Source organism: Dothidotthia symphoricarpi (assembly GCF_010015815.1).
Source record: "Dothidotthia symphoricarpi CBS 119687 unplaced genomic scaffold P153scaffold_4, whole genome shotgun sequence".
In the NCBI taxonomy this organism is placed as follows: Eukaryota; Fungi; Ascomycota; class Dothideomycetes; order Pleosporales; family Dothidotthiaceae; genus Dothidotthia; species Dothidotthia symphoricarpi.
This window is the reverse complement of record NW_022985011.1, coordinates 1-17,093: the sequence shown is the minus strand read 5'-3', so window position 1 is coordinate 17,093 and position 17,093 is coordinate 1.

Below are 17,093 nucleotides of genomic sequence, written 5' to 3'. Positions count from 1 at the left end.
TTATTCTTATAATTAAAGGGCTAGTTATTCTTATAATTAAAGGGCTAGTTACTTTCTAAAATACTTATAGTTATATATAGCATTTCTATAAAGTTCTAATCTTTACCTAAGGTATTAGAGATATACTTAGAAGAGAAAGTACTAAACCTTATATCTAAAGTTAAATATATAAAATATATACTTAGATAGTAATTCTAGAGAGGTTATAATAACCTATATATTATTAAAGCGTATTAGGTAAATATAGAGGGGATATAGCCTATATTACTTATCTACATTACGTAGGTTTAAAATATATATAGTAGGTTTATAGAGAAGCTTATTTTCTACTATATTATACTATAATATAGTAGTAGTATATAGGGTATAGCTTACCTTATTAATATCTTATTATAAAGTATTTACTAAGTAACTATATATTCTACAGCCTATCTTACTTAGAAAGAGCGTATTTATTAATAATAAAATAAGATATACATATTACGTTCCTAACTTAATAATAAATATAGGCTACGCTAATAAGATTTATAATCTTATTAATAGTTATCTATTATATAGTATTATTCTCTTTGTCTATTTTATAGGGATATAGTAGCTAGCTATTAACTAACTCTAGTAGCTATACCTTCTAGTATCTAACTATACCTACCTACTTAGAACTGTTGTATAGGTCTTTAAATAACGTAATAACTATACTAAATAATAACTATATTAATTACTTATAGATATTTAGTAATAGGTCTATATAGTATATAATAAATACTATACTGCGTAAGTTATTACTTTAGCTATAAGAAGAGATTATACTAAGTTTTAATCTATTTAGAAAGATATAATTCTAAAATATTACTATATCTTATAGTAAGGTTTTAGTATACTAAGTAGTATTAACGTCTTTTATCTTATCTAGCTTCTATTACTATTAAGAATCTATAAGTATACTTATTTTATCTATAAAGTTATATATATTATTTTACAAATTATTATTATCTTAATATACTATATTATTATCTCTAATAAAGTCTATACGCTTATCTCTACTCTACCTTATATAAATATATTATTTCTAAATAAGCGTATTAATTTCTGTACTTTTATACTTATAACTAGTAGATATAGTAAACCTCTTTACTATATAGAGAAATTACTTAAGTAACTATTAGGTATAGTAAAATAGGAGACTAAAATCTTATATATTCTGCCTAAGGTAAAGTAAGTAATAATACTAGATAGTATATAATAGCAGTAGGTCTAGATCTCCTTAATAATATAGATTCTTATACTTATATATAAACGCCTATACCTATTTCTTAACCTTATTAATATTATATTTTATAAATTTATATTAGCTAGTGTATTAAAGAAGTTAGTAGTATTATAGGAAGTTATTAGAGTATATCTTTAGTAGGAACTATTATATTACAGGTACGCTGTATAATAAGAAAAATGTCTACTATTTATATATAGTCTAGTTAGTATAGCTACTAGTTACGTATAGAAAAGTACTAATATAGGCTAAAATAAAAGTATAAAAAGAAGTTATACTCTAGTCTATAGTGTATATAGAAAAGGTATAGGGTTATATATACTTTACTGCTTAATATAGTTAAAATAACTAGTTCTGTAGTTATTGTTTTTATAAGTTTAAATCTTCTAAATACAATATTTATATTTAAATTTTATATTATAATATTTGTTAGACTAAGCTCTATTAGATTATATACTTATTAGACTTTAATAGTAGCTATTAAAGTGTACATTAGCGTTACAGTGCTCTAGCTTAGCGTTTTCTAATACAGCTAATTAGAGTTTTTGTCTATACAGCAAGAGACTAATTAGAGTTTTTGTCTATAGGGTATTACCTAATTAGTGTATAGGACACCTATATAAGCAAAGAACACAAAAATAAGCCAAAATATCTTAAAATAAATAACTCTGTAATATACTGTAGACGTTTATATAGGCTTCTTATATATTTTTTTATTACATAACAAGGTTTGTCTAGTAGAACTAATTATACTTAAATAATTAGACAGGACAAGTCCCTTACTATAGTAAATATAATAACTGTTTATAGACAGCAAAGCAGAGGATATAAGAGGGATAATATTTTAGTTAATAAGTATAGATATATAAGGGGGCTAATTAATATTATTTTAGTTATAAATCCTATAGTATAAGAATAGGTACTATAGTAGGAGAGCGTCCTTAAAGAGTAGGTAAGGCCTTATAACCTTAGGTAAAGATATATAGATAGTAAAATATAGTATATAAGGGAGGATACATAGAACTTTCTTAAGTAGCCCTATAACCTTCCTAGTACTATAAGGAATACCTATAAGGAGATTTATTAATCTAAAATAGCAAAATATAAATAACGTAGCTAACTACCTAAATAGGAGGTATAAATTCTTAGTAAACCTTACTGTCTAAGATCTCTATATAAAGTACGTATAAAGGAGTTTCCGTCTATATAAGTTTAAATAATACTAAAGCTAATTAATTACTAGTCTTTATACTTAAAATTACGTATAAATAAGATTAGAACTATAATTACAAAGCGCAACCCTAGGCATAAAGGAAATCTAGAGGTATTAACAGACAGGTATAGTAGAAAATAGGGATATTATTAGAGAGGTAAAAGGAAATAAAAGAAGAGGTAAATTTCTAGATAGTTACTATAGGCAGAAATATTATACAGTAAGTAAAGCTGCTAGTAAATATAGGGGATTTATATAGGGATTAAAACTAGTAAAGTATAGAGGGACACTTACTAAAGTTTTAGATTCTAGCTAGGTCTATACGTTGCGCTAGAAGCTTGGTACGTTAGCGCCTACTGTTAAATTTATTATACGTGCCTTAGTATCTACCTAACTACTTACCTACCCTACTAACTAACTATACCCTTAACTACCTGTAGACTACGCGCACGCTTAATTATTAATAGTAATTAGTAATATTTATTATAAATTGCTTTTATTTTACCTACTAATTAATTGCGTACTTAGGATAGTTAATTTTAGATATATTACTTGCCTGTAGGTAAGTAACTAGGTAGCTAACACTTATAAGATTATATATAACCCGCTAGTCCTATTCCTAGCTTAAATATAAACTTTTCTAGGAACCCCTAATACTACCCTAGCTAACTAATTAAAAGCGTATTCCTATACTAAGGCACTAAAGTCCGCCTAGGCTTCTAACTTATAGGCTATAGTAGACTCTACGTCTAATATATCTATACCTAATACTAACACAGTAGGCTCCTAAACTAGGTTTATAGTTCCCCTTAATATATTCCTTCTGTAAGTAGGTACTAAACATCTAGTAGTAACCTATTAAGTCTATAACATAAAAAGGAGGAGCTTAAGGAAGTAAAGCCTATATAAGTTTTAGAATATATACCTAATAATAGAGTTACTTATTAAACTTTAGTAATTCCCCCCCTAATCTATTACCCAACGCCTCTAACTCTAAGCCTCCTAAAACTTCTGTAAATAAGTAATTATAAGTCCTCTATATCTATAATTACTCTCCTCTTTTAGACTAATACATAATAGAAATAAAGAATCTAATAAGAGTAATAATAAAGAAGCCTTTAAACCTATAAATATTATACCTATTATACCTATACATAACGGTAAAGAAGTTAACAATACTAGCTCTAATATAGGAGATACTACAGAACACCTTATATATAACACTAAAAAGCTAGGTAATAAACCCTTTAGCTTCTAGATTTTATACCTAGATTTCTTTACGTCTAATATTCTAAAGACTATACGCAACGTCCTCCTAGAACTTACACTTTAGTACCTAGGTATATAAAACGCGTTCTATATCCTCTCTAAGAATACTAATATTATAAAATAATTAGTAAGCTTTAAGAGTATTATATTAAACGTCCTTAACAAGACCCCTAGTATCCTCCTTATTACTATGTTAGAAGAAGATATACTTAACTAGAATAATTTAAGATATTAGGTACGTTTTCTAGCTCTTATATTAATATTCTTCTCTATTTCTAATAACTCCCTGTTTAATCTTACTAATATTTATTCTTATAATATAATATATAGTACCTTATAAGTTCTTACTAAGATTATACTCTAAAATAATTATCCTACTAATAGGAAGTAAGGTCTTAAGAAGCTAGAAAATTTAAAGTAAAGTATAGTAAAGAAGAAGTTAAAGTCTTAAGTAGAATAAGTAACTACTAGTCTTATAGTAAGTAATAGTAGCTCTTAGGGTTACCTAGGAAACTTTAATAACTAACCCCCTATTAGTCTAACCTTCTTTCTAAATACGCTACCTCTAGCACTATTAACGCCCTTAAGTCCTAGGCCTTTAAACAGCGTCCTGTAAAACGTTAGAAATTAAGCGCCTATATTTACTAATTAGATAATAAAAGTAACAAGGAGGTCTATAACCCCGCTAAGCCTAACGTACCTATAGGTAATACCTTAGATAATAATAGTAAAGGAGACAAGAGGATTAAAGACCTTCTAGAAAAGAAGATTATCTAGTCCTATATTAATAAAATTCTAAAGACTAAGGCAAAACAGGGTACTAATAAATAATTACTTATCTATAAAGCTAAAGCTACCTAATCTATATTATAGTAAATAAAGAACCTATAAGTACGTATAAATAATTATTAAGCGTATTATTAAGATCTTACTATACTATACACTATAGGTACTAACTATCTAGACAATATTAAAACTATCTACTACCCTAATAAGCGTTTAAATCCTATTTAGAGGAAGTATAAGGAGAAGTATAACTATAATCTTAAGGCTGCTACTATTATAGCTAGTACAACCTAGAAAGAAAATATTCTTAATAATATTTAGTAAGCACTTACACTTAAAGACAACGCCGTCTATTTAGACTATAAAAATAGTCTAGAAATTAAAGTTAAATAGATACTTAAGCTCCCTACTCTAACTAATCTAGATCCTTCTGCTATTCTATTTAAAATAAATAAGCGCAGTAGCATATTTACACTAACGTACCTAAAGAAGGCCTACCTAGAAGCTAAAATTACTAGCCTTAAGAAAAAGTTAATACCCTTTATATATTTTGCGTTACGTTAGTAGTAAGCTATTATAATAAAGTAGGCTTTAGACCTTACTAAGAAATTTATCTACCTTATAGGTAGTATTTTAGCTAATAAGATTAGTCTAGGAAAGATAGTTAAGGCTAGCATAATAATTACTAAGGTACGTCTAAGGGGTAACTTATAAAACTTTTATAAGTTACCCCTACACTACCCTAATCTCTTTAACGTTCTATTACTAACTTACTAGACTATTAAGACCTTTAATAATTATTATAACACTGCACTAGTAGATATCTACGCTAAATATCCTAAACCTACCTACCCTAAGGGTTCTTATAAGCGTTCTAGTAACCTGTTTAAACTATACCTTTACCTTACCCCTACTTTACTGTGCTACTAAATAGCCTAAGAGTTAAGCTAATTTAGGGATAAGTTTTAAGTCTACTACGTTAGTAGTAATAGCGTTACTACTAACAGCGTATATAAGGTAATTAACTTAATACCTCCTCCTAATAATTTAGTCTAGGATATAGAGAACTCTACTAGTATCTAGACTATCTTTATAGTATCCTATTAGTACTAGACTAAGTACTATAGCCCTACTACCTATTAGAATAGCGTTATACTTAATATCCCTAAGTATTTAAAATCTAAGCGTATTAACCCTTATAGATTTAATTAGCATATATATAGATAAGAAATTATAAATTCTCCTAATAATACTTCTAAGGAATAGATCTAAAGTTTTAAGTATTAGTTTAGATATATCTTTGCTAATAAGGCGTAAGAAGGCCTCTGCAATCTATTATCTTACTAGTATACTATTTAGTAGCTTAAGCTAGTATAACTTATAATAATATCTAGCTATCCTGCCTCTTAAGAGATAGAGGACTATAGTTTATATTTAAGGCTTCTTAAGCGTCCTAAGCTATTAGCTAAGGCTATAACTAAGATAGATAAGGATAGATACGTATATAGAGAGATAAATCCCTACCTACTAGAGGATAATAATCTAAAGTAAGTTTATTAAGGAGTTCCTTATAAAACTTTAGTGTATCCCCCTAAGTAACCCTAGACTGCTAATATATTCTAGTTCTAAGTTCTACCTCCTTTACTCTAACTAGGAGATATTTATTACTAATACTAAGAGCCCTATATACTCTAACTATATAGAGCAAGCAAAGAATATATAGAGGACACTTAAGTCCTTTATCCTCTACTATAACTTTAACACTGCCCTTCCTATAGGCTCTACTAATACTATTAGTTACTCCCTTCTACCTAAGCACTATTATACTATTAAGAGAATATATTCTCTATCTACTTAGTAAGAATATAATAATTAATTTACAAAATAGTCTAAGCGTATATTTATAATATACAAAAACTCCTTAGAAAAGCAAGTTCCTGCTATAGACACTTACGCTAATAAAGCCGCCTAAATAATTAAATTCTTTCTAGTCCTAGGTTCCCTCTATATTAAGCTAAAGGCAGAGAAGTGCCTAAAAGACAGCGTCTACAGCTATAGTAGCAAGAAATTAGATAAAAAGTATAATAAGGATTATATCTCTTAGTTCTATAAGGGTTTACCTATATATAAGTCCTTTAATTCTCTACCTAAGATAAAGCCTAGTAGGCGCAGTAATTACTTACACTAGATCTTTAAGACAGCCTAAAGACTAGACTATACCCTTCTTAATAAGAATATAAACTATAATAAGCTCTCTAATACTAACCTTACTAGAGAGTTTTTAAAGTACTCTTCTAAAATATAATCTATTCTTACACTTTATATAGACTAGGCTCTTCTTTATAATAAGAAGTTTATCTGTTAGTTCTTAACCCTAGGTATTTAGGAGCTCTCCTAAACTGTGCTTAAGCTTCTTAGTTATTTAGTCTTTTCTATCTACTTATCTACTAGTACTAAGAATTAAGCGCGTATCTAGGACTAATAGAATAATCTAAAGACTAAGAATTACTTCTTACTTACCTCTAGGCTTATCTTTAGAATAGGCTATAATTTACAGAAGGATTCCTAAGAAGCTACTATTATTAATATACTAGACACTAATAATTAAGAGCGCTAAATACTTAGGAGGCAATACTATAGTAGCTAGATATTAGAAGTACACTTCTTTAGACTAACTATAAGGAGAGCTTATAGTATAAGGCGCTTAGTATAAGTATTACAAATTAGATTTAGCTACGCTAAGGCTACACTTTTAGTTTCTTTACTCTTATAGGAGTACCTATTAAACTTTAATAGGTACCCCCCTAGTATCTTACCTTATTTTCCTTACTGTTATTATAGCCCTACTAACTTTTCTCTCTAGTAATAACCTTTTCTTCTCCTTATTCTCTGCTACAGCGTTTATAAAGTTTAAGCTATTTCTAGATATTAACGTTAATAACTTTAAAGCTCCTCTAGAACTTATTAAGAAGGTCTATATAAATTACCTTTCTAAGTTTATTTATAAAGCTACTAAAGATAAACTAAATAATAACTTAAACTATACCTACTACTTTATCTTTTTAGAGTCTAGTCTAGCGCTTATAGATTATATACGTACTACTAAGGACTATCCTAATAATTAGTAGCCTCTAACTCTGCCCTACTAGTCTGCTCTAGCTAGTATTACTACTTAATCTAAAACTACCTATATCTACTATATCCCTAGGTTCCCTATAGACTTTACTAACTAGGTAGTAGAGCTTACTAACAAAGAATTATTAGTATATAAAGAAATTTAAGAGAAGAAGAATAGTAGTGTTAATCTAGATAATTAGTACTACTTAATAAAGACGCTAAAGAAGAAGAAGAGTAGTAAGGATATATTTTATCTTCTAGATCTACGTCTACTAAAGCCTAAGTTTAAGTACCTAAGCTATATTCCTAACCCTAACCCTCTAAGCTTCTCTATACTAGAGAAAGTACCTAACCCTATAACTATACTTAATAAGGATACTAAAAAGGTAAAGAGGCTTAAAACCCTTCTTAATGTAGATCCTAACACTACTAAATTATCTAAATACACTAACTTTAAAGATAATATAGATAAAGGTACTACTCTAGAATAGTTCTTTGCACGTATTAAGAAGTATAAGACCTATCTCCCTATTTATAACAAAGTATCCTATCTTTTCCCTACTAATAAGCGTAAGTTAACTCTCTACCTCTAAGACTATAGCTATTCTAAGCACTGTACCTTTAGGGCGCCCAGAATTAAGAAGTCTAAGGCTAAGGGGAAGGGTAAAAACAAAGGTAAGGGCTAAGTAACCTAAGGATTAGTAAGATCTTTTAGGAGCTACTTAATAAACTTTTCTAGAGAGTCCTATATCTTTCCTTATTATTTTTAGTCTTCTTTTCTACTTTTTTATCTTATCTTTTCTATAACACTTTTCTAGTCCTTTCTGTCTTTCTTAAAACTAAATTTCTTTAACTTTTATCTCTTACTATACCTAAGTTAGCTCTCTTTGCCCCTTAACTAATATTATATAATTAAATCCTATTAGATTATAGTTTCCTCTAGATTAGGGTATATATAAATTTAATCTTACCCTTATTATTTATTATATTACTTTTTCTCTTATAATATCTACTTTTCCTAATTTACTAAGCTCTATATATATCTTATCCTAAAAAGTATATTCTTGTCTTACAGATTTTATAACTTATAACTAAGAGGTATAACTTTTACTACTATTATAAATAGGGAATATAAAGTTAAATTAGGAAATAAAAGTAAAAGTAAGTCTATTAAACAGTATATATATAATAGCAAATAATATATATATATATACTTCTCCCCCCTTAAACTCTTACTTAATCCCTACAACCCTAATAGCTTACTCTTTACCCTTAAAACAGCTAGTCTATAAGATATTACCCTCCTTATAACTATATTATACTACATAGGTATATTAGCAATTAGTATAGTAGACTTATATTAATAATATCCTGTAGAAGATCCTTCCTATCCTATCTACACTACTGCCTAGGATGTAATATTTAGGCATTTAAATTAGCATCCTAAGTATAATAGCCCTAACTCTATCTTTACAGCTAGTCCCCTATAACGCCCAAAGAAGGTATATATACCTTACCTAAGTAAATTCTAATAATACTTTAGTCTCTACTAGTTACTTATATCTAGGTACTATACACTGTACCAAGATAATATATATAGTAGAGTAGGCTCTCTTAATATCTATATCTACTTTATAAATATTCTTTTTATATACACTATTACTAAGAATACTAACTAGTTTATATACTAGTATAACGCTTTTAATACACTTAACTTTAACAAAATTCTCTAGATTATCTAGAAGGTAATACAGAGGTATAGGGCCTTACTAGACCTAAGGGATAAATTAGACTAAGAGCTGTATTATATTAAGGGCCTAGACTAGGATAAAGAGGAGACATTTAATAGCTACTATAACAAGGTTAGTTATTCTCCTTTACCTTAACTATAGAATAATATATTAGAGGAAGAGTTTAAGCAATCTATCTATAACCCTAAAACTTAAAAACTCTTACTAATATTTAGGTATAAGATAGAGTTAGAGTAGAAGTAAAGTATTAGGTATAAGAGTATAAACTAGAATAAGCCCTAAAGATTACTCTAATATATAGATATTATTAAAAGAGTAATATATATTTATAATACTAACTTCTCTAAGTACTAATTACTAATATACTTATAGGTTAGATTAGTAATTTACGCTAGTATATCTTTATAGCAATCTATCTATATCTCTCTAAAGATTCTTATATATATATATATCCTCTATAAATACATACTATAACTGTCTTTATTATTACTAAATATTATAGGACAACCTAAAAAATATTTAAATAGCTAAGAATATAATAATACTAGATATACTTCTTATTAAAAATAGAATAAGAAAACTTAATACCTATCTCTAGAATATCTACCTACCCTTTCTACCTTACCTACAGGCTCTATAATTAAGGAGATCTGTTAATAGAGTTTAAATAACTTTATTAAACTGCCTTTCTTTAAACAAGAAGTGCTAGTAAACCTAGCCTTAAAGTTATTCTAATTTTAGCCTAAGACTTAAACGCCTATCTAGAAATACCTAGAATTAAACCTATCCTTAACTAGCCTCTATATCTAAGCTTATTAGACAACCTCTATTATAAACAGCACTATTTCTAAAAATAGTCTATAGTTTTCTAAGGTACTTACAGTGTATAGTATAGACCCAGTACTGTGTAACTAATAGGTAATAGTAGATATTTAGGATACGCCTTTAATTCTTTTAGAGTCTAGTGCAAGCCCTATAACACTATATTAATATTACTATAGTACTCCTAATATTATATCTCTAGAACGTAACTATTTTACTTAGGTTAGTAGTAGTCTGTTATAAGAGGCTGCTAGGGCTATTACTAGTATTAAAACGTTAAGTAAGTAAAGACTCTATTTATACATAGGGCTATATATATAAGTTTACTAGGTAACCCCTAGTTAATCTACCTACTCCTCTCTATCCTTTGTATTATTATCTAATAACTTTAATAGCTCTTCTATACTTAGATAATTTCCCAGAACTCTCTCTTTATTTATCTCCTACGCCCTCTTACAGTTCTTTACCTGTTAATCCCCTATCCAGCTCTCCTCTTCTCTTATTGCCTATTCCTCCTAGGCTAGACATTCTAAATATACTATACCCTAAGTCTACTCTTACTATTTATAGCTTATATAACTTATTCTCTACTTTATATTCTTATCCCTATACACTACGTTCTAGCAGCTTTACTCTTTCTAAAGTTATATTAGCCCTTTCTATATTATTACTAGTCTTTATTCTAGATAACCTAACTTCTAACTAGCCTTTATCTCTCTCTTATATTCTCTTAGCTTATCTAAACATTTTATCCTTTTTTAATTAGGTACCTTCTCTTTCTAGAGTTAGTCTTTTTACTCTAGACCTCTTGCCTACGTCTAAACCCCTAGTTTTAAATATATAGAAATTAGAGTACCTCTACCTTAACTATAACACTTCTGCATCTACTTTAATTTATAGCTTTAATATTAATAGTTATATCTTTAGTCCTTCTAGTCTTAGAGTTTTCTATACTAATATTAATTAGTCCTTTCTTCTTCTATTTACTTAAGGTAGCTAACGTAACCAGCGTATCTAGTTTAGATTAGTCTACCTTACTTAAGATAAGTATATTCTTCTTTATCTTAATAGATAAACTAAATACTATTACTTCTTTCCTAATATACTATTAAGTTATATTAATAACTATAGCAAGCTAGTTAAGTTCTAAACCTAACACCTAGATAACTATACCCTTAGTATCTAGATAGATTATGTTATTCTATAAGCTTTTAACTACGTTCTTAGGGGCTCTAACTATAAGTATTACCTAAAAAGCTTTATAAACATCCTTAGCAAAGGTAATATTAAGGGTAAGGCCTTTTATTTAGGTAATTATAGTTAAATAGACGTTTAATTACTAGTACCTATAGCAATACTTAGTCCTCTATAGGCTAGAATACTTTATTTAGTAGTAAATATACTAGAAACCTATTACCCTATTAACGCCTTCTCTTAGCTAACTCTTATAGTATCTAGTTATAATACAAAGCTTATATCTCTTAGTTAAAACTATAAATAGTTTATAGATATATATTTAGCCTTTTTACGTAACTTTAATCTATGTTAGGACTCTTAATACCTATCTAAGCACTTATTCTAGCTTAATATTAGCTAAAAGATCTAGTTTTCTTAGTCTAAAATAACTTATATCTAAAAGTTTCCTTATAATTAGTATTAGGTAAGTGCCTTTTCTTACCTATCTAGTCGCTAGCGTACAAAGGTCGTATTATTCCCCTAGGCTAGTATAGAGGGTAGTTCTATAATAACTAAATTATAACCTAGAAATAAACTTTAGGAAGCTAGCATTGCGTATAACAAAGCCTATAATATCCTTAAAGAATAGTTTTACACTGCTTTAAAAGAACACAAGCCTTTTTTAGATAAACTATTTAAGGTACTTACCTACTCTAAAGCATAATTAGATCTTTAGATAGTTAGGGTAAAGAATAGTAACCTCTTATCTATATTTACTAGAGATACCCTTATAAAGCAGTAGGAGAAAACTAAGATATAAATCTATAATACTCTAGCAGATACCCTTAAAGATTAGGCGTCCTATAGTAATTAACAGGAATTTTAGATTATATTACAGCTTTTTAATTAACTTTTAAGTAACCTGTTATAGTCCTCTAGACTATATACTTACAGCTTAAATTTATATTACCCCTTCTAGTTACTTTCTATATCTAAAGTAAATTAGTTCTATATTACTAAGTATAATTAATAGGTTACTTATATAGAGTAAGTTATTTAGGCTTTAATATATAATCCTTATACAAAGAAGTATAATTTAGTAAATAACTAAGAACTTAACAGTCTGTTATCTACAGTATTAAGCTAGATACTTTAGCTATTACTTAGATACCTTAATTCTTAAGTACTGTCTTTACTTTAGTATAGGAAATATTAGTTAAGAAGTTACTATTTTAAGAACTAGAGATAACCTCTTTATAGTTAGACTAGAACCTAAAGGCTGCAGCTACAGCAAGGACTAGAGTACAAAAACTTAGTTAAGGTATATAGAATAATCTAGATACCTTATTACCTACTACACTAGAACTACAAGGTTCCTCTTTTCTAGTTTAAGAAATATCCCTACTTAAATATTTACTTTAATATGCTTAGAGCAAATATACTTAAGTCTAATATATCTGTCTAGAAAACTTAGGATAGAAGGTTTTAAGATCTTATCTTTACATTTATATAGAAGAATATAAGATCTTCTGTAAAGGTATATAAGAATAAGTATATATATTAAAATAGTAGGCTATCCTATTACAACTGCGTTAACCTATACCCTACCCCTTAGGAGATATTTACCTTTAAGGATTATACCTAGTAGATTACCTATATTATTCTATTACAGCTTATTATACAAGAGTATAACTACTTTATTTTTAATATTCTCTAGTCTCTTTGGGACAAATATATTAGCTTAACAAAGAGTTAATAATATAATTACAATATACAATTCTAGGCTACTGCAAAACTATTAGAAGAAGCAAAATAAGGACTTAAAATACTCTACTATAATAGGGTTAAGTAGTACCTCTACAATTATAGTATTTATTAGATAGAATATACTTAACAAAAATATTCTAAATTAACCTTTATTAAATAGGATAATTATACTTAAAAAGGCTGTATAAAGCTAATATTTAATCTAAGTATAGAAGGCCTAAAGTAGGTTTACTCCTCTTGCTATAGTTAATAGATTCTAGAATTTAAATAACTTCTTTACTTAATAGTTCTAGACATATACTTAAAATACTATTATAAGTAGTTTTAAGAAACGCTTTAAAAGGTAGCTTAAGTTTAAGTATAAGTAATCCTTTATTATAGTTAGGATTTACTAACCTTATAAGCTAAAGCAGCTGTACACAACTTATAAGAAATAAGGTAAATAAGGAAGTTATAGAGTACACTTTAGCGTCTTAAGTAGATATTTCCGTAATTATAATTAAGATACCTATTATAATAGGAAAAGGCTATTATAGGTTTTACTTCTACAGAAAGAAGAGTAATAGACAAGAAAACCTTTAATAAGATATCTAGTAGGTAGATTATATTCTCTGCTTAAGATAAGACAGATATTAAAAACTTACGTAACCTAGTATAAGACGCATTACTACTAGGTTATATAAAGCTAATACTGTCTAAAGCGCAGTAAATACGTTATATATTTAAGACTAAAGAAGAGGCAAGAGAGTTAGATAAAGAAGAGAATAGTAATTAGCTAGAGAGACCTACCTAGAAAGGAAATACAGGAATAGAGATAGGGGCTTTAGATAAGAATAATACAGATATATCTAACTAGTATACACTAATTTCTACTTAACTAGTAAGAAGTGCTAAAACAATAACTAGTAAAATAGCTAGAGCTATAGTCTAGCCTTAGTTAGAGGTTAGTATTAAACTTTAATAGGTATGCCCTATAGTCTATACTATTAACAGCCCCTTATATAGTTTCCTAGCCTCTAGTTAGTAAACTAATTTTACCTATTACATTTCCTTTATATACTCTTAATACCTCCCTTACCCTTAATAGTAGTTTCCTCTTAGCTTTACCTTCTATAACGTCTTACCTAAGTTCCTACTATGCGTCCTATACTAAGTAGAAGTCCTAATAACTAGCAATATTCTCTAGTCTTTATATCCTTACCTATATCCCTATTTTAAATTATCTTATTACCTTATATAAACCTAGGTTCCTTTACTACCCTCTCTACACTATCTTATAGTACCTTCTTTTAATAATAAACTAGAGCTTTAAGAGTAGAATTTAAAGATAGTTTTACAGAGCTTCCTAATAAAGTCTCCCCCCCTCCTAATTTACAGTTATAAGCAGTAGGCACTCCTCTTAGTTTAACTAAGATATTAACATACCCTATATTAGCTAGAGCTGCCTCTAATATTTAAGCTCCAAGAGTACCTTTAAGGTATAACGTATACCCCTATAGAATGCAACTTAGATTCTAAGCTAACTAAGTTATAGCTAATATTCTCTATATACCTATTTAGAAACACTATTACGCTATACTTATTAATAGTTCTATAAATAACAACCCTTAGCACAGCTTAGCAGTGTTATTAACTAGACTATCTACATCTTTTAGTCCTATACTAAGTCCTCTTAGTATCTCCTATAATATTAATGCGTATAAGTAATACTAACCTTCCTATATATCTCTAGTAGTTACGTAAGTTAAGGATTATAAAAGTATCTATAAGAATAACTTAGTGTATATCTCCTCTAATAATAATATTTAGCTACCTAAGTCTTTATTATATACAGATTAGAGAATCTATTAAGAGCTACTAGGTACCTAAGGCTAGTATTTATTAGAGTCTCCTACACCTTCCCTTCTATCTATTAGTTCCCTACTTAGAAGCCTTAGTCTAGTGTATAAAGACCTACCCTCTAATATAGTATACTACTAGCATATGCTTAAATCTAGAAATTAACCTATTACTACTCTTACTATTATAAACAGAACTTATAGATAGAAGTAGAAGAGACTACTCTTCTTAAATATATAATTAAGTTTAAGAGCTAGTAGTCTAGGATTATAGAGTATAACGCTAGTATATATAGAAAGAGTACTTTACTAGAGTAAAGCAATATTAATCTAAAAGATAAAGCTATAAACCTTATAACTATAATAATTAAGTATAGCTTTACTAAAAAGATCCTATTATCTTTACTCTACTAATAGATCTTAGGTTAAATTAAAGAGTTTATTTAGCGTTTAAGGATCTTATCTTAAAGATAAGTGCTTAAGGTAAAGAGCTATAAAGACAAGGATATAAATAGTAGTAAAGTAGAGATACTTATAATTAGTAATAAAAATAATACAGTTATCTAGTACTTTTAAGTTAATTATTTTAATATTAGGATAAAGGTAAGTATCTTAGTATATCTAATTAAAGTAGAGTTAGGTAGACCTTAAAACTAAGTATTAGCTTTTTATTAAGTCTTACAAAATTAGTTTAATAAGATATAAATATTAAGAAATAATAGATTAAATTATTAGAATTAATTATCTACTATAAGTACTAAATCTAATATAATTAGGGTTCTAAAAAAGCTAAATTAATATTAATTAAGTATCTAGATTAAACTAATCTGTATATAGTATAAAACTTATATAGAAATAGTATAAGCTTACTCTAATAAGTATAGTCTTAATAAAAATAGTTTAATTATATCTAACTTTAAAATATTATAAATATAAAAGTATTAAAAGAAAATAATATAGTATAACTTTTTAACTTATAAATAAATTAGAAATAATAAGTTATATTCTTTATTAGTTTTACTATAGTTATATCTAAAATAAAGAAATATATATACTATTATAGGTAACTTAGATAACTTATAAGCTAAACTTAATTAACCTTATTAAACTAAGAATATTTATTATATATAATAAAATAAATAAAAAAGTTATATAAAATATAAAAACCTTTTCTAAAAAACTAAGTAATAAATAAATAGTTAAAGAAAGTTTTTATAATAGTAAAACTTAAACTACTAAAAATAAAGATATATAAAATAATAATATTAATAATAGTATTTATATATTTTCTAGTTCTAGTACTAGTAATTAAACTAATATTTTAATTTAAATTAAGCTAATATATTATAATTATTAGTAGTTTAAGTTAATAAAAAAATTTAATATATAACCCTAATATTTTTATATTTTTATAAATAAAAACTTAATTATAAACTTATTTAAATTAATTATATATATATATATAGTATATAAAAAATAATAAAACTAATAATATAACTTTATTTTAAGCTTAGTACTAATTATAATAGCTATTATACTAATACTTATACTAATTAACTATATTAATATTAAATATATATATATAAAAAAAGAATAGGTTAATTATATATTAAATTACTTTTAATACTAAATAAAATTAATATTTATTTAAATAAGACTTAAGTAAAATTAATAAGTTATAACTTTATATATTTTAATAATAGTAAGTTAAGTAAATAATAGTTATAAAAATAAATTATATATCTATTAGTAAATATAATAATTAAATTAATAGTAAAAGTAATAGTAGTAGTAAAAGTAAAAGATATATTAAATTCTATAGTAGTATTAAAAGTAATAGTAGTAGTAGAAGTAATAGTAGTAGTAGAAGTATTAGTAGTAGTAGAAGTAATTATAGAACTAGAAGTAGATGTTATAGTAAAATTAGAAATAAGAGTAAAAGTAAATTTAAAGGTAGTAACTGTTTTAAACGCAAACACAAGGGTAAGGGCAAGGGTTAGGGTTAGGGTTAGGGTTAGGGTTAGGGTTAGGGTTAGGGTTAGGGTTAGGGTTAGGGTTAGGGTTAGGGTTAGGGTTAGGGTTAGGGT